Consider the following 19,074-nt stretch of genomic DNA (forward strand, 5'->3'; position numbering starts at 1 on the left):
AGGCAACACGAAAAAGAAAAGAGATGGCCGTTAAGTGCAGTCCTGAATCCCACATACGTGCAGCGAGATCACAGGGTGGTATGAGAAAAAGTGGAGATCAGGAGAGAAGAAGTAAATATGTGTCATTTCTAATTACTTTGGATTCAGCCTTAATTAAAAGTGAACTTAAAAGTCAGAAGCCACGAGATGGGACTTGTTTGGCAAACATTTTTTTTTTTTTTTTTTTTGAGACAGAGTTTTGCTCTTGTTGCCCAGGATGGAGTGCAAAGCCGACTCACTGCAACCTCTGCCTCCCAGGTTCAGAAGCAGAGTGATTCTCCTGCCTCAGCCTCCCAAGTAGCTAGGATTACAGGCGTGGGCCACCATGCCCGGATAATTTTGTATTTTTAGTAGAGACAGGGTTTCTCCATGTTGGTCAGGCTGGTCTCGAACTCCCGATCTCAGGTGATCCTCCTGCCTTGGCCTCCCAAAGTGCTGGGATTACAGGCATGAGCCACTGTGCTAGGCTGTTTGGCAAACATTTTAAGTGAAACTTCAGAAACTATGGATAGGAGCACTTTTGAAAAGTCAATGCTGTTAATATAGCATTGAGTTAATAATGGTTGTGTAGACACACCTGGGGTTTTGTGCATATTTATTTACTCATTTTTATTTTTTTGACATACAGTCTCACTCTGTTGCCCAGGCTGCAGTGCAGTTGAGCGATCTTGGCTCACAGCAACCTCTGCCTCATGGGTTCAAGAGATTCTCGTGCCTCAGCCTCCCAAGTAGCTGGGACTACAACTGTGCACCACCACGCCTGGCTAATTTTTATATTTTTAGCAGAGACGATGTTTTGCATGTTGGCCAGGCTGGTCTCGAACTCCTGGCCTCAAGCAATTCTCCTGCCTTGGCCTCCGAAAGGGCTGGGATTACAGGTGTGAGCCACCGTGCTCGCCCAGTTTTGTGCATATTTAAATAACACTCACCAGAAAATCTTACTTACATCTCTACTTATTCCCTCTCTTGACACCATAAAGAATTATTTAAATCTGTTGGCTAAAAAATATCAGTTTGTTATAGTAAAACAAATGTTGAAGAAATATTTCCAAAGACTTTTGACTTATAACCTTTATTAGGCTGTGAATATTGGTTATAGGAGGCTCAATTTGTTGCAATAAGTGTTTGTTCTCTCAGAATTGAAAACTGTATTTACCATGAAGGTCAATTTACTCACCAGCTTTGTCATAATTAATTTGTCAACCATGACCTCATTGAACTAGCTCTAATTAACTCAACTGGTATAAAAGAATGGTACAGAGTCTCTAAAACCTAGAGATATCCAAAGGCTCTCCTCCTTTTAAAGAATTATTCTGTATGTAAAATAAAGTGACCCTGCAGGATTGATTTGCAAACTTGATTGCATATTAGAATCATCTGGGGCCAGGCATGGTGGCTCACACCTGTAATCTCAGCACTTTGAGAGGCCAAGACAGGTGGATCACCTGAGGTCAGGAGTTCAAGACCAGCCTGGCCAACATGGTGAAAACCTGTCTCTACTAAAAATACAAAAATTAGCCAGGCGTGGTTGTGCACACCTGTAATCCCAGCTGCTTGGGAGGCTGAGGCAGGAGAATAACTTGAACCTGAGAGGTGGAGGTTGCAGTGAGCCGAGATCATGTCACTGCACTCCAGCCTGGGTGACGGAGCGAGACTCCATTTTGGAAAAAAAAAAAAATCACCTGGGAAGCATTCAAGAATCCCAATGTCCAGCTCACATCCTAGAGAAAATTAATTAGAATCTCCAGAGCAGGACCCTAGAATCAGCGTTTTTAAAGCTTCCCGGATGATCCAGTGTCCAGCCAGCTTTGAGTGGTCTGTGAGTGACTTAGTCTATTTTCTGTCACTTATAACAAAATACCTGGACCTGGGTAATTTATACAGAAAAGGAACTTATTTCTTATGGTTCTGGATGCTGAGAAGTCCAAGGTTGAAGGGTTGCATTTAGTAAGGGTCTTCTTGCTGGGGATGGCGGGGAGTCCTACAGAGTCCCAAAGTGGTGCAGAGCATCACATGGCAAGAGGGCTGACTGAGCTAGCACAGTGCCCTCTCCCCTTATAAAGCTAATCATGCCACTCCTGTGATAATCCATTAATCCATCAATTGATTAATCCATTAATCCATTAATGGACTAATCCATTCATGAAGGCAGAATCTTCATGACTCGATCAATTCCTAAATGTTCCACCTCTCAAGACTGCCACATTGGGAGTTTAATTTCAACATAAGTTTTAGAGAGGCCGTTCACACCATAGCAATGCAGGAATCCAGATCACACCTCAATTCTACTGAACCAAAAGCTACATCATTTAGTCATATTCCCCCACGATTCTTAAACACATTAACGTTTGAAAAACACTGCTTCGTGCCCCAGTGCAGAATCCTACTTTGCAGGCTGGGCGGAGTGGCTCATGCTTGTAATCCCAGCAATTTGGGAGGCAGCAGCAGGCAGATCGCTCGAGCTCAGGAGTTCAAGACCAGCCTGGCTAACATGGCAAAACCCCATTTCTACAAAGAATACAAAAATTAGCTGGTTGCGGTGTCCCAGCTACTCTGGAGGCTGAGGCACGAGAATCACTTGAAACTGGGTGGCAGAGGTTTCAGTGAACCTGGGTGGCAGAGGTTTCATGCCACTGCCCTTGAGCCTGGGTGACAGAGTGAGACTCTGTTTGTGACCTTTCTTTGCCACAACTGATTGAGGACACTTGGAACCTACCAATGAACCAATCAATTATGCAGCTTTGGTCAATTCATTTCTCTTTCTTGAGCCTCAATTCCTAACTTGTTAAATGATGAGATTGGGCAAGGTCATGGCTAATGTCTTTTGCCCCCCTGAAACCCTAGAATTTTGTTAAATGACTTGGCTGTTCTGTATTCTATGTATGTATGGACTGTTTCTCCTTTTTGAGATTCAGAGCGTTAACACAGACCAACCTATTGACCTGGAAGTTTGTAAAAGAAGTCATCAATTCACTTTGGGAGGCCAAGATGGGCAGATCACAAGGTCAGGAGTTCAAGACCAGCCTGACCAACAGGTTGAAACTCTGTCTCTACTAAAAATACGAAAATTAGGTTGGGGTGGTGGTGCATGCCTGTAATCCCAGCTACCCAAGAGGCTGAGGCAGGAGAATCACTTGAACCCAGGAGGCGGAGGTTGCAGTGAGCTGAGATCGCGCCATTGCACTCTAGCCTCGGTGACAGAGCCAGAGTCCATCTCAAAACAAACAAACAAACAAACAAGTCATCAATGGACACCCTGCTAGTTAGGAGGCACTCACTTTTAGTCATGCTGAGCATACTTTAGTTTTCATGGAGCCACAGGTTACTTTTTGGGAGAGGTCCATCCGTGGAATTTTCAACATTATAAGCTTTCCTTGCAGGCACACTCTCAAATACAAGTGGTAACATTCCAGTATTATGATTCCATTAAAAATATTATTGCCCCCACAGAGTTTATTTATGCAATCACTCTCATTCCTCACAATTTCAGCCTTGCTGTTTCAAAAGGTGCCTCCTGGAAGTGAGGTAGGTTAGATGGAGTGATCATAGCCTCCCTCAACAGGAAATAAAAATTTAAAAACTTGTCAAATTGATGGAAAGCACAAACCACCCGACAGTGCACACACTGCATTCTGAGCTTGTGGTTAGAACATCCTGCAGCAAAGTCGAGGAACAGAAGGCAAAGTCCTCAAATCTGTGCAAACACAGAAACCCATGATTAGTGTCCTTAGGCTGACCTATGCTCATTGTAACAGTAAAAAAAAAAAAAAAAAAGTAAAATGTTAATGAGACATACAATGTATGTAGTAGCATATATAGCCACTGCACATGCTGGCTTGGTGGCTCACACCTGTACCCAGCACTTTGGGAGGCTGAGGCAGGCAGATCACCTGAGGTCAGGAGTTTGAGACCAGCCTGACCAATATGATGAAACCCTGTCTCTATTTAAAATAAAAAAATTACCTGGGCATGGTGGCATGCACCTATAATCCCAGCTACTCCGGAGGCTGAGACAGGAGAATCACTTGAACCTGGGAGGCGGAGGTTACAGTGAGCCAAGATCAAGCCATTGCACCCCAGCCTGGGCAACAAGAGTGAAACCCTGTCTCAAAAAAAAAAAAGAAAGAAAGAAAGAAAAGAAAGAAAGAAACCACTTACAGGCCAGGCATAGTGGCTCACGCCTGTAATCCCAGCACTTTGGGAGGCTGAGGCAGTCAGATCACCAGAGGTCAGGAGTTTGAGACCAGCCTGGCCAACATGGTGAAACCCCATCTCCACTAAAAACATGAAAAATAGTTGGTCGTGGTGGTGCACGCCTGTTATCCCAGCCATTTGGGAGGCTGAGGCATAAGAATCGCTTGAACCCGGGAGGCAGAGGTTGCAGCAAACCGAGATCATACCACTGCACTCCAGCCTGGGTAACACAGAGAGACTCCATCTCAAAAGAAAAAACAAAAAAAAAAGAAACCACCTATAACATACTTAAGAGCAACACCCCTTTCCACTGCTCCGTGAATCATCATGTAAATCTCCCATAAAGGGAGACCCCCCAGCGTCAAACAGGGCTATCTCATGTTTGAGCATCCCGCTCTGATCAGCCTTCAGAGCGTACTTTTGCTTTGCAATAAACTCTCCTGCTTACTTTTACTCTGGAATTTCTCTCAAATTATTTGGCCAGGCAAAGTCTAGAACCTGAACTGGCTCACTGGCAACAGAAGCACCCTGTTATTTTGTCTTACAGGACACAGTCTGCCTTCAGTGGTTGGAAGAAAAGGTGTCCTCCATGAGCCAACACCTTCCCCAGGTACCACATCCAGTTAAAATCTTATGGCAACGAGACTCAAGAGAATCAGTCTTTTGTCTTAGCTTTGCCATTCTTCTAGCCATGTACCTTGAGTAGTAGGTTAACGATGTTTGTGCCTGTTTCCCCTCTACCGTGAGAAAACCAAACTCGATGGAACCCATTTAGAGCATATTAAATCTGTGTTTATTCTCCAAGTATAGGCCCCTTAGTAGCACACATATATTGAATTTTTATTCACTTTTTAAATTTAAATTTTAATTTAATTTTATTATTATTATTATTATTATTATTATTATTATTATTTTGAGACAGAGTCTCGCTCTGTTGCCCAGGCTGAAGTGCAGTGGTGCAATCTCAGCTCACCACAACCTCCTGGGCTCAAGCAATTCTCCTGCCTCAGCCTCCCGAGTGGGCTGGGACTACAGGTGCTCGCCACTATGCCCGGCTAATTTTTGTATTTTTAGTAGAGATGGGGTTTCACTATGTTGGCCAGGCTGGTCTCGAACTCTTGACCTCATGATCCACTCACCTCTGCCTCCCAAAGTGCTGGGATTACAGGCATGAGCCACCATGCCCGGGCTTTTATTTTTATTTTTATTTTAAGTTCCAGGGTACATGTGAAAGATATGCAGGTTTGTTACAAAGGTAAACGTGTGCTATGGCGGTTTGCTGCAGAGATCAACCCGTCACCTAGGTATTAAGACCAGCAGGCATTAGCTATTTTTCCTAATGATTTCCCTCCCCACACATCCCCAACAGGCCCCAGTGTGTGTCGTTCCTCTCCCTGTGTCCATGTGTTCTCATTGTTCAGCTCCCACTTATAAGTAAGAACATGCGGTGTCTGGTTTTTTGTCCCTGCGTTAGTTTGCTGAAGTTAACGGCTTTCAGCTCCATCCATGTCCCTGAAAAGAACATGATCTCATTCCTTTTTATGGCTGTGTAGTATTCGAGACAGAGTCTTGCTCTGTCGCCCAAGCTGGAGTGCAGTGGCACAATCTCGGCTCACTACAATCTCCACCTCCCAGGTTGAAGCGATTCTCATGCCTCAGCCTGCCAAGTAGCTGGGACTACAGGTGTGCACCACCATACCCTGCTGATTTTTGTATTTTTAATAGAGATGGGGTTTTGCTATTTTGACCAGGCTGGTCTTGAACTCCTGAACTCAAGTGATCCACTCACCTCAGGCTCCCAAAGGGCTGGGATTACAGGTGTGAGCCACCATGAGTGGCCACATATATCGAATTCTTTGTGATTCCTGCTTACAGAATTGCCAGGAGACCAACTGATTTTCTAGGTAGACGTTAGATTTCTTGTTTGTTGTCTGTGTTTTGTGGAACCTCCTCCTGTCTCCATCTAATATTTGAGAAAGAAGAGTGTATCTTGGTTGCAAGTAACAGAAATGGACTCAGTCTAATGTTTTTTTCTTTTTCTTTTCTTTTTTTGAGGCAGAGTCTTTGCTCTGTCACCCAGGCTACAGTGCAATGATGCAATCTCAGTTCACTGCAACCTCTGCCTCCTGGGTTCAAGAGATTTTCCTGCCTCAGCCTGTTGAGTAGCTGGGATTACAGGTGCCTGTCACCACACCCTGCTAATTTTTGTATTTTTGGTAGAGACAGGGTTTCACCATGCTGGTCAGGCTGGTCTTGAACTCCTGACCTCGTGATCCACCCACCTCAGCCTCCCAAAGTGCTGGGATTACAGGCGTGAGCCACTGCATCCAGCCATGGACTCAGGCTAATTTAAGCAGAAAAGGAACTTATCAGCAACCTATCTAGGCCGGGCGTGGTGGCTCACGCCTGTAATCCCAGCAATTTGGGGGGCCGAGGAGGGCAGATCACCTCAGGTTGGGAATTCGAGACCAGCCTGACCAACATGGAGAAACCCCGTCTTTACTAAAAATACAAAATTAGCTGGGCATGGTGGTGCATGCCTGAAATCCCAGCTACTCTGGAGGCTGAGGCAGGAGAATCGCTTCAACTCGGGAGGCAGAGGTTGTGGTTGGCCGAGATCGCACCATTGCACTCCAGCCTGGGCAGCAACAGTGAAACTCCACCTCAAAAAAAAATAAAAAGAAAAAGAAAGAAAAGAAAAAAGAAAGCTATCTAGTGCTCACATAAGTAATGCCCCAGGAAGCCAGATGTATGAGGAAGGAGCTGAGAATAGGGCAGGAGTAGGTGTCCTGGGAGTGTAATTTACTTGTGCCTTTAGGACCTGCTTGGGCTTGGTTCCATAAATACTGCTAGATAATGTGTGCCCATTATTAGTCAAGGTAATTGATACTAGCTGCTATTACAAACAGATCTCAAATCTCAGTTTATTAACACAATACATATTTCTCACTCCTATTCCAGTCTAATGTGGATTAGATGTCTGTCTTCCCAACACTGACTCTCTCATCCTATGACACAACTATGTCGAGAGCCTTTATTTCCAGCCTTGTAGACAAAAGAAACACGAACAGGGAACACTGTGTTATTGCACCAATTAATCTAATGCATCCCAATGGCTCCAACCTAACTGTAAAAATTGCTGTCAAATGTAATCTTTTTCATGCTCAGGAAGAAGAAATGGGATAAGGATGAATCTTGGAGGTCTTGTCATAGTTCTGCTGAGCATGTCTGATTTATGGCTTACTGGATTTGCTAATATCCAGTTCATAATGGACAGCTTAGGTCCTACAATTACTTGAAGCCTCATGGGCAAGCATTCAGTGTCCAGTCAAGAACCATAAACAGGTTAAGAACTTGCTTTTGTCTGTTTGTTTGTTTGTTTTGAGACGGAGTCTCGCTTGGTTGCCCAGGCTGGAGTGCAGTGGCGGTATCTCAGCTCACTGCAACCTCCGCCTCCAGGTTCATGCAATCCTCCTTCCTCAGCCTCCGGAGTAGCTGGGATTACAGGTGCCCACCACTACGCCCTGCTAATTTTTTGTATTTTTAGTAGAGACAGGGCCTCACCATGTTGGCCAGGCTGGTCTCAAACTCCTGACCTCAAGTAATCTGCCTGCCTTGGCCTCCTGAAGTGTTGGGATTACAGGCGTGAGCCACCTCATCCAGCCAAGAACTATTTTTTAAACGTTAACTAATGAAAGTGGCATAGCTTATCTCATCATTCCTACAAGCCTCCTCTGGATTCTCTTATCCAATTGCCACAGGCTACAAAAGGAACGGCCAGGTTACAAGGGAACAGAGGCAGAGCTGTTTGCATTTCAGACAAGAAAGCGTTCTCTTATTTTGGATCTCATTTATTTAAACTTTGCAACTTTTTCATTTGAAAGGGTAAGAGAACCACATTAAAATGTGGTATAGCCTTCTTCTGTCCAAGTGACCTCATTGCTCAATTCCCACTTATGAGTGAGAACATGCAGTGTTTGGTTTTCTGTTCCTGCGATAGTTTGCTGAGAATGATGGTTTCCAGCTGGACACAGGAAGGGGAACATCACACACTGGGGCCTATTGTGGGGAAGGGGAAGCGGGGAGGGATAGCATTAGGAGCTATACCTAATGTAAATGATGAGTTAATGGGTGCAGCACACCAACATGGCACAAGTATACATATGTAACAAACCTGCACGTTGTGCACATGTACCCTAGAACTTAAAGTATGATAATAAAAAAAAAAAAAATGTGGTGTAGCCCATAGCATTGAAACTGTCTCCCAGCAGGAATTGGCTCAACATAGACAACCCAAAGTTTCATGCAGGTGGCAAACTCCAGTATTTTCCCTAAGATTTCTCTTACACTTTATGCGTTGTATGTCTTAACCAAGACATAATGATTTGTCAAGTACTCTTTATGTCCCAGACACAGTTCTAATTACTTTACACATATTAACTCCTTTGAGCATCACAAAAGCTCCATGGGGAATTTGCTATGATCCTAACCATTTTACAGATGAGGAAACCGAGGCTCAGCGAGTTTAAATAACTTGCCAAGTTCACACACCCATGTTTATGGAATGGTGCTGATGTATCCAGAATTTATTCCTTCCAGTGGGTTCTTGGTCTCACTGACTTCAAGAATGAAGGCCCTTGCGGTGAATGTTACAGCTCTTAAAGATAATGTGTCTGGAGTTTGTTCCTTCAGATGTTCAGATGTGTTCAGTTTCTTCCTTCCGGTGGGTTCGTGGTCTCGCTGACTTCAGAAGTGAAGCCGCGGACCTTCGCAGTGAGCGTTACAGCTCTTAAAGGTGGCGCGTCCGGAATTGTTTGTTCCTCCTGATGGATTCATGGTCTCCTTGACTTCAGGATGAAGCCGCAGACCCTCCCGGTGAGTGTTACAGCTCATAAAGATGGTGTGGACCCAAAGAGTGAGCAGCAACAAGATTTATTATGAAAAGTGAACAAACAAAGTTTCCACAGTGTGGAAGCAGACCCAAGCGGGTTGCCGCTGCTGACTGGGGTGGCCACCTTTTATTCCCTTTTTTGTCCCTGCCCATGTCCTGCTGGCTGGTCCATTTTACAGAGTGCTGATTGGTCCGTTTTACAGAGTGCTGATTTGTGTGTTTACAAACCTTTAGGTAGACACAGAGTGCTAGCGCTTATTGGTGCATTTTTACAGAGTGCCGATTGGTGCATTTACAATCCTTTAGCTAGACACAGAACACCAATTCATGCGTTTTTACAGAGTGCTGATTGGTGTATTTACGATCCTTTAGCTAGATTCGGAGTGCTGATTGGTGCATTTACAATCCTCTAGCTAAAGGGAAAAGTTGTCCAAGTCTCCACTAGACCCAGAAAGTCCAGCTGGCTTCATCTCTCACTGGGATTCAAACTGAAATTGGGGGTTCAATTTCAACCTAAGTTTTGAAGGAGACATTCACACCATAGCAGTGGACCAGCGACATCAGCTTGGGAAGCAGGAATCCAGGTCACATCTCAATTCTACTGAATCAAAAGCTGCATCGTTTAGCCATATCCAACCATGATTCTTAAATGCATTAAAGTTTGAAAAGCACTACTTTGTGTCCCAATGCAGAATCCTACTTTGCAGGCTGGGTGTAGTGGCTCATGCCTGTAATCGCAGCACTTTAGGAGGCAGAGGCCGGTGGATTGGTTGAGCTCAAAAGTTCAAGACCAGCCTAGCCAACACAGCAAAACCCCATCTCTACAAAAAATACAAAAATTAGCTGGGTGTGGTGTCCTTACCTTAAAATAGCTAGTGTCTGTGCTGTTTTTCATTCTCCAGCCCCATTCATCAGTATAACAAAATAGATGGTTTGGTTTGGGAAAGTTGTTTATTCGTTTTATTTTTATTCTTTATTGGTCTTGTGCAATTAGAGAAATGAAATTGCCATTAATTGAGGGAGGGAAGGAGAAAAGATGAAAATCTTACTTTTGCATATATTCAGTTTCAGATTCTTGACCAGGCGCAGTGGCTCACACCTGTAATCCCAGTACTTTGGGAGGCCGAAGCGGGTAGATCACAAGGTTCGAGTTCGAGACCAGCCTGGCCAACATGATGAAACCCTGTCTCCACTGAAAATACAAAAATTAGCTGGGCGTGGTGGTGGGCGCCTGTAATCCCAGCTACTCAGGAGGATGAGGCAGGAGAATCACTTGAACCTGGGAGGTGGAGGTTGCAGTGAGCTGAGATCACACCACTGCACTCCAGCCTGGGGGACAGAGTGATACTCCGTTTCAAAATAAATAAATAAATAAATAATAGAATGAAATAAAATAAATTTCAGATTATTGCAAGATATGCAAGTACAGATACTGAGTGGACAGTTAGATATATCAATCTAGACTTTTTTCAGGGGAGGAATGCTATACTAGATTTGGGATGGTTAGCATACAGATAGTATTTAAAACCATGAGACAGGATGAAATGATGACATATGTTGAGGTTAGCCTGGTGAAAGTGTACTGCTGTTACGACCAAATAAATGCAAATTCTGTGCTTATTAGAGAAAAAAAATCATCAGATAGATATATGCAGATGTTTCCAGAAGCTATATTAATTTATCCAAGTAAAGAAGCCACACTTAGGAGCCGGGGGCACTGTGGCTCATGCCTGTAATCCTATCACTTTGGAGGCTGAGGAGGGCAGATCACTTGAGGCCAGGAGTTGGAGACCAGCCTGGCCAACACGGTGAAATTCCATCTCTACTAAAAATACAAAAATTAGCTGGGCGTGATGGCACACGCCTGTAATCCCAGCTACTTGGGAGGCTGAGACAGGAGAATCACTTGAACTTGGGAGGCAGAGATTGCAGTGAGCCGAGATTGTGCCACTGAACTCCAACCTGGACAATAGAATGAGACTCTGTTGCAAAAAACAAAAACAAACAAAAACAAAAAACAAAACACAAACAAACAAAAAAAGTCTAAAGTAGCAGTTTTTATTGGAGTTATACCACATTACATTTATGAGGTTCTATTTACCTTCTTTCAGAGCCCTCAACAAGACTGCTACACACCCCAAAAACCCACATAGATTGGAAATTTTAATAGATACATAAAGGAATTATCTCCTTTGCATTTTACGGACTTTCGCTAATGACACCAAATGCTGTTATACCCACACCTACTGTAATGTTTTTGTTTTTAAACTCTTTTAGCATAGAGGGTGAGATTTGGAGACTTCCACTTGGGCTCTTCCTAGTACAGTAGTCTTTTCCTCAAAGATTCAGGAGACAATAAAAATTTCTGATGAGTTCTGAAATATCTATTTTAACTACGTATTCAGAAATTGAGAGATTAACCATGGAATAAGTTTGGGATTCCACCCTCTCCTAATATAAATTGATTTGGGTAAAAATCTCCATTTATGACACAACTCTGGTCAAGTAAAATGGGATTCAGAAAGTGTCCAGTGATCCCTTAAAATGAGAATATGCCCATTTCCTCAGGTCACAATTGCCCTAGTAACAGTGTTTTTTATTTTTTGGCAAAAAGCTAGAATACAGAGTCAGTGTTTACTTGTTAAATTATTCCAAGGGCTTCAAAAGCATCTGCCCCTGTTTCACGGAATTCCACCTCTCTGAACTGACCCCTGCCTGAAAACTTAGGATGAGATTTTGTTGTAACTCTATTGTGGTGACTTCAGTCAAGGTCCTGTTCAACAAATTTAGAGGAACATGCCTTGGTTTCTGATCTTTTGGTTAACAGAAGTTGAATCTTTTAATTGGTTTTCCATTCAGTTGCCTACTGGCTAAAAGATCTCTGCAAGTCAGACTTTTCTGAATACTGCATGGCTCTTGTGTTAGTCTATTTGGGCTGCTGTGACAACATACCTTAGACTGGGTAATATATAAACAACAGGAATTTCTTGCTCACAGTTTTGGGGGTTGGGAAGTCCAAGATCAAGGTGCCGGCAGATTCATTGTTGAGGGTTCACTCTCTGCTTCAATGTGATACTTTCTTGCTACCTCCTTACCTGGGTGAAATGGGGAAGGCAGCTTCCTTCAACCTCTTTTATAAAGACACCAATCCCATTTATGAGGGTAGAGTCCTCATGATATTATCACATTCCCATAAGCCCCCACCTCTTTATACTAGCACATTAGGTATTAGTTTCCAGCATATAAACTTTAGGAGACACTACAATTCTGACCATAGCAGGCTTATTTCTAGTGTCTACTCCCACTTTACCTATGGAAGTCAGATGCTCCTGTACTTGTTTCCCTTCCTGGATATCTTTACATGTGTTTTAAAATTAACATATAGTAAAAATGAGATTTTTATGGAAAAACTTACATATTTCTATGAATTTTTTAAAAATGTGTGGATTTGTGTAACCATCATCACATGCAAAACATAGAACAATCCCACCACCCCCAAAAACTCCATCATCCTGCCCCTTTGTAATCACATCCACCCACAACCCCAAACGCCTTTCAAAATACCTAGAAGAGAATGGAATTTGGTGTAGGTGAGATAGTACTCTGTTTGTGCTAGAATGAAACCCACTTGTTCACATCAATCAGCAGTTGAAAGTCTAGTCTGAGAAAGGCAAGAGTCATCAGATATTTTCAGCTTCCAAAATGATTTAATCCTCGCCTCAACCTTGTCCATGGTGGGTCAAAGTCATGCTACACCAACATGTACACAATGTCTACATGGACCAGATCTGTTAAAGTCCAAGGAGTCTGCTTTTTTTTCTTTTTTTTTTTTTTTTTTTTTTTGAGACAGGATCTTGCTCTGCTGCCCAGGCTGGAGTACAGTGTCATGGTCATAGTTCACTGCAGCCTCTAAACTGGTGCTCAAGTGATCCTCCCATCTTAGCCTCCTGAGTACCTGAGACCACAGGTATGCACCGCCAAGCCTATTTTTTTTTATTTTTTGTAAAGATTTGTAAATAAAAACCCTTTATCTTTTTTTACTTTATCTTTTGTACCCTTTAGCTTTATGACTGATAAAGCTGTTGGGATAAACTGGCTTTAGATCTGAAGCCAAATGACATTGCTAATACTTCTGTTTGTTTTTTAATTTATTTTAATTTATTTTTTATTTGTTTTTGAGATGGAGTCTCACACTGTCGCCCAGGCTGGAGGGCAGTGGCACGATCTCCGCTCACTGCAACCTCTGCCTCCAGGGTTTAAGCCATTCTCCTGCCTCAGCCTCCCAAGTAGCTAGGATTACACCTGCTACCATGCCCAGCTCATTTTTCGTATTTTTAGTAGAGACGGGGTTTCACTATGTTGGCCAGGCTGGTCTCAAATGCCTGACCTTGTGATCCACCCACCTCAGCCTCCCCAAGTGCTGGGATTACAGGGCTAATACTTTTTGATGCCCAAGCTGGTCTCAAGCTCCTGAGTTCAAGCAATGCTTACACTTTGGCCCCCTAAAGCACTGATATTACAGGCATGAGCCACAAGGCCCAGCCGAATCTGTGTTTCTTAAGGTTCATCCTGCCTATATAACATTTTACTTTCCTCTAGACATGGCCTGCAGCGAGCTGCTTAAGTCAATTCCCCTCCTATTATCTGTGTTTGCTCAAGACTAAGGTGTAAAGCCTTCGACACTTATCAAGTTATGATACTCTACTTCTCACATGTTATTTTGGTCCCCAGTTTGACTCCTGTGTATTTCACAAATTTCTTGGCCCTACCAATGAAGATATTGGGTTTTAGGGAGCCCATAAACAATATCTACTTATTTCTGCAGCTAGATTCTGGAACAAATTAAGACTATAACCCAAAAATGAGGCAGCTGAAGATCAGAATATTATTCTTTATTAGTGATAAAACTGTTGGGATAAACAGGCTTTAGATCTGAAGCCAAACGGCATTGCTGATAATTTGCCCCTGAGCCAGAGAGACTTGCCCATCTAATTATAAACACAGCTGGACGCGCGGCGAGGCACGGTGGTTCACGCCCGTAATCCCAGCATTTTGGGAGTCCAAGGCAGGCAGATCACCTGAGGTCAGGAGTTCAAGATCAGCCTGATCAACATGGTGAAACCCTGTCTCTACTAAAAATACAAAAATTAGCTGGGTGTGGTGGTGCACACCTATAATCTCAGCTACTCGGGAAGCTAAGGCAGGAGTGTTTGGGTGAGAGAGAAGGGACAAAATGGAGGAAGGTGAACAAGATGGCACAGTCCCTGTTGCTTCCGGGTTCTTCATCACCAACTTACCCGCAGTCCGGGAAAGTGCAGATCAACTGAGCATGCGCCACGTGACATCAATCTGAAGAAACCGAAACTTACCTGACCCGGCCTATGGAGATCCCCTATCCTGCCCACTGCCCTCCCATGTTCGGTAGCAATGCATAGAAGTCCACCGCCAGCAGGAGCCGGGGCGACTTCTCTGGCCCCATACTTGAGGACCGGAGAACCTCGCCTGAGAGTGAGTGCATATTTGCAATTAAAGGCTGCCACTTTCTTATTCAATTCGGTTTTGTGTTTTAGTTATTCTGGTCTCTTAAATTAAATAAAACAAGGAGAATTGCTTGAACCTGGGAGGCAGAGATTGCAGTGAGCAGAGATCACCCCACTGCACTCCAGCCTGGGCAACAGAGCAAGACTCTATCTCAAAACAAACAAACAAACAGCTGATCAAGCAGTGCTTTTTCTGTCCCCCACTCCCCTGCCCACCCAGATAGAAGAAGCAGCCAAGTGGCAAAGTCCCTGCAAGTACTGAGGAATCAAAGAAAGAGAGAGGACAAGATTTAACCAATCATGCCCAAATTCTGTTTTCAAACTAATCCACCAGATGAATCACACTCCTCCCTTAGTGAAGACTGAACAAGGGAAGTTAAAAAGTGAGGAGCAGCCAGGCACGGTGGCTCACGCCTGTAAACCCAGCGCTTTGGGAGGCCGAGGTGGGCGGATCACCTGAGGTCGGGAGTTCGACACCAGCCTGACCAACATGGAGAAACCCCGTCTTTACTAAAAATACAAAATTAGCCGGGCATGATGGTGCATGCCTATAATCCCAGCTACTCAAGAGGCTGAAGCAGAAGAATCGCTGGAACCGGGGAGGCGGAGGTTGCCATGAGCTGAGATCATGCCATCTCACACTCCAGCCTGGGTGACAACAGCGAAACTCCATTTCAAAACAAAAAAAAGAGGAGCTGCAGAGTGGTCAGGACCAATGGAAGTGAAGCAGTGTCGTTGTCTGGGGTAAATACCTGAGGTTTGTTGTCTCGCACTAAAGGAATTGAGCATGCATACACACAAGAAGTGGGTTAGGAGTGGAGGTTTAATAGGCAAAATAAAGATAAATGAGAATAGCTCTCTCCCCTGCAGGAGTGCAACCGAGAGGGGCTTCCGGTTCACAGCAGAGTGCACAGGTTGTTTTTTGTTTGTTTGTTTGTTTGTATGTTTGTTTTTTGAGATGGCGTCTTGCTGTTTTCAGCCTGGGCTGGAATGCAATGGGATCTCAGCTCACTGCAACCTCTTGCCTCCCAGGTTCCAGCAATTCTCCTACCTCAGCCTTCCAGGTAGCTGAGATTACAGGTGCCCACCACCATGCCCAACTAATTTGTGTATTTTTAATAGAAACTTCTAATACAGGAGTTATAAAAAGAAATTATTTAGGCAGATAGTGAGGGTAAGAGAGTCCTATGTACGGTTTTCCCTTTAATAAAACACAGCCCCCAAATCATTTCTTTTGTAACAAAGAGTAGCCTGTAAAATCAAACTGCAGATATAGATAAGCAAGCTGGAAGCTTGCATGGGTGAATGCTAGAAGTTGTGTCAACAGGAAAAGGCTACCGGGGACTAGGCATGTTCAACATGGCGGCTCCATTTTCCCTTTTCCTTTCCAACCACATGTGCAGTAAGGAGCAGACAATATGGCCTCAGACAAGTGGAAAGCCTATTTGCATAAGAAGATTAGTGTGGGGTGGTCAGCTTCTTCACATGCTTTGTAAACATCACACCTGGTCCAACCAATCTGTGGGCCTTGTGTAAATCAGACACTGCCTCTTCTAAGCCTGTCTATAAAACCCTGTGCACGGCTGGGCGCAGTGGATCACGCCTGTAATCCCAGCACTTTGGGAGGCCAAGGTGGGTGGATCACCTGAGGTCAAGAGTTCGATACCAGCCTGGCCAACATGGTAAAACGCCACCTCTATTTAAAAAGAAAAGAAAAGAATCAGAGCTTAGTCCTGAAGTTAAATAGCCTAAACAACATAAAACTTTAAAAAACAACCATCAGTTGCCCATTCCAAAGAGGAACATAGGAGTTTCAAGTGCTTTTTGAAGCACATCTTTCCTCTGACTATACGCTTTTCATCTCAACTTTCTCCTACTCTGCACAGCTGCGGGACCTACTGGGTGGTACACAGTCCAATGTGAGTCAAAGTTAGCAACGAGAATCCTGGAGCTTGTTACAACAAAAAATAGAGAATTATTGGATTAAAATCTACCAAGGTGTAATATTAATCCCACATAGTTCAAATATTAAAATAGAGTTAGCAGTAAATGGGGCAAACATTTTCAACATTTTTCCTCTTCCATTCACTGCTAGGAAGATGACAGTATCTTAAGCCTAGATGGCATTGAATGGCCAAACACCTACATAATAGGTTATTTTTGTCCTTTTATTACTCTAACTAATTGTCCTGTTATCTGCAGCATTCCCAAGATAAGACCCTCTGCCAGATATTTAAACATTTAACTGACTTCTTCAAGTCACATGGCCAAGTTCGCCTACAGTTTTTTATGTTGTTAGGACAGAGCCAAGTTGCCTGAACAGGATCACAAAAGCGAGTTCTCCAGCAATGTTGCTATAAGGTTGATGTGATGTAAGGAGAAATTGATACTACTTTTGATGCTAAGAAAACTCTACAAAAGTTGGCCAGGTGTAGTGGCCTGCACTTTGGAAGGCCGAGGCAGGTGGATCACTTGAGGTCAGAAGTTCGAGACCAGTCTGGCCAACATGGTGAAACCCTCTCTGTACTAAAAATACAAAATTAGTTGGGCATGGTGGCACATACCTGTAATCCCAGTTACTCAGGAGACTGAGGCAGGAGAATCACTTGAACATGGGAGGCGGAGGTTGCAGTGAGCCAAGATCAGTCTAGAGCACTCTATCCTGGGTAACAGAGTGAGATAGGGTAACAAACCTTATCTCAAAAAAAGAAAAGAAAAGAAAAATCTGCAAAAGTTTCTCCTTCTGAGTTAAGCTTGAGCTGGATTTTATCTGAATCCCAATAATTAATACCAGGATTTAGATGGCTAACAGACTTTGCTTTAAGGATCCAAGAATAGTTAAAGGTTTTTGATGAGATTGATTATAACCCAATACCATGACTCATCCCCCAACACTGGTAAAAGGCCCCCTTTCTGGCCGGGCGCAGTGGCTCAAGCCTGTAATCCCAGCACTTTGGGAGGCCGAGACGGGCAGATCATGAAGTCAGGAGATCGAGACCATCCTGGCTAACACAGTGAAACCCCGTCTCTACTAAAAAATACAAAAATCTAGCCAGGCGAGGTGGCGGGCTCCTGTAGTCCCAGCCACTCTGAGGCAGGAGAATGGCGTAAACCCGGGAGGCGGAGCTTGCAGTGAGCTGAGATCCGGCCACTGCCCTCCAGCCTGGGTGACATAGCGAGACTCCGTCTCAAAAAAAAAAAAAAAAAAAAAAAAAAAAAAAAAAGGCCCCTTTCTAATTCTGTCTCCTTCCCTACCGCCTTCCACATCTGTCTCAAAAGTCACAAAGCCAAGGTTGTAGGGCCAATTTAAGATTAAAAAGTACTGCTATCAAGAATGGTAGGCCAATTTTATGCCACAAAAAAATTATAGAATATAGTGAGGAAGGCCCAGTGTGGTGGCTGACGCTTATAATCCCAGCAGTTTGGGAGGCCAAGGTGGGTGGATCACGAAGTCAGGAGTTCAAGACTAGCCTGACCAACATGGTCAAACCCTGTCTCTACTAAAATACAAAAAGTTAGCGGGGCATGGTGGTGCGCACCTGTAGTCCCAGCTACTCGGGAGGCTGAAGTAGGGGAATCACTTGAACTCAAGAGGCATTTCAGTGAACCGAGATTGTACCACTGCACTCCAGCCTGGCAAGTGAGACTCCATCTCAAAATAAAATAAAATAAAAATATAGTGAGGACTAAACTTTAATTTTTATCTTGCCCAAATTCCTATCTAAGGAGTCTGGGAAGCCATGCCCTACAAACCATAAATTCTCATCAGATGGGTTTTATTTAACCCTATATATCATGACTTACTTTCCAATCTGACTCTGGCATAACATTATGTGACAAAGAAGAAAGTCAAAGTATTTTACCCCCAAACATGTTTCTTTGCCATATTTTGAAATGGCCCTGCAAAGCTGTTCTTTGTGGGAGAAAATTTGCATCTGCAAATAATCTCTATTAACATAGCTAGATCTTTTCCTTCCAGGCCCTCTGAATCCTTAAGAGAGTCTAGCACCTTTTAAAAGATCTGAATAGGAAACATTTGTCATCTATTGTCTCTAAGGGTGGCCACTATAAGACTTCAAAAGAACCTTGGTCTCCACAATCTTTTATCTTATTGTCCAAGCTGGAGTGCAATAGTGCGATCTCGGCTCACTGCAACCCGTCTCTCGAGTTCAAGCGATTCTTCTGCCTCAGCCTCCCGAGTGAACATTTTTTTTTTCTATTGATCCCAGGTCTTTAGACAAACTCAACCAATTGTCAACCAGAAAATGTTGAAATTTACCTATAATAATAGTAAAGCTGCCCACAAATTATTCGCTATTCCTCCAATTTTGAGGTCCAGTCTAATCCCCTTCTAATCTGAACTGGTCTTAGTGCTTGCTCATCCAGTAGAATACAGCAGAAACGATAATT

The sequence above is a fragment of the Macaca nemestrina genome, chromosome 4 (genome assembly GCF_043159975.1).
Source record: "Macaca nemestrina isolate mMacNem1 chromosome 4, mMacNem.hap1, whole genome shotgun sequence".
In the NCBI taxonomy this organism is placed as follows: Eukaryota; Metazoa; Chordata; class Mammalia; order Primates; family Cercopithecidae; genus Macaca; species Macaca nemestrina.